This window comes from Penaeus monodon, chromosome 21, assembly GCF_015228065.2.
Source record: "Penaeus monodon isolate SGIC_2016 chromosome 21, NSTDA_Pmon_1, whole genome shotgun sequence".
Taxonomy (NCBI): domain Eukaryota; kingdom Metazoa; phylum Arthropoda; class Malacostraca; order Decapoda; family Penaeidae; genus Penaeus; species Penaeus monodon.
In genome coordinates this window covers 7,368,299-7,368,710 of record NC_051406.1, presented here as the reverse complement: position 1 = coordinate 7,368,710, position 412 = coordinate 7,368,299, and the positions used below count along the sequence as shown (strand labels likewise).

Sequence of the window (412 nt, the reverse complement as noted above, 5' to 3'; positions counted from 1 at the left end):
GACGGAGAAGACAGGAGGACAGAGTGTGTAACTAACATGGAGGAACAACACACAACATTTTCTGCCTTTATAATTTACTGCTGGAGAGAGAGGAACAGCTGATGAGGAGAGGTTGGCCCGTAGGTGATGACTTTCGTAAAAAAAATACACAAAAATAATGTTTCTGTTGAAAAATATACACAGGGGACAGAAGACATTTTGACGAAATGGGCAAAATAATGCTTGGGTTGTGTTGGCTTGAGGGTCCGATGGAAGTGCAGGAGGGAGCTGGTCTGTGTGGTTAGTTATATATGTGTAGATACGCGAGTGTTCACGATGTTATATACGAATGGATATTGAATGTGTGAGACGTTAACAGTGTTATATGTGCGATAACGAGTAGATGAGCCTTAGAAATGATAATGAGATGAAC

The 412-nt window shown here is 41.0% G+C and overlaps 1 protein-coding gene across 1 annotated transcript in view; it reads right to left on the bottom strand.

The window, feature by feature from the left end:
* Positions 1 to 412, bottom strand: part of LOC119586548 — a 58,792-nt gene that overhangs the window by 11,595 nt on the left and 46,785 nt on the right. The window lies entirely within an intron of this gene.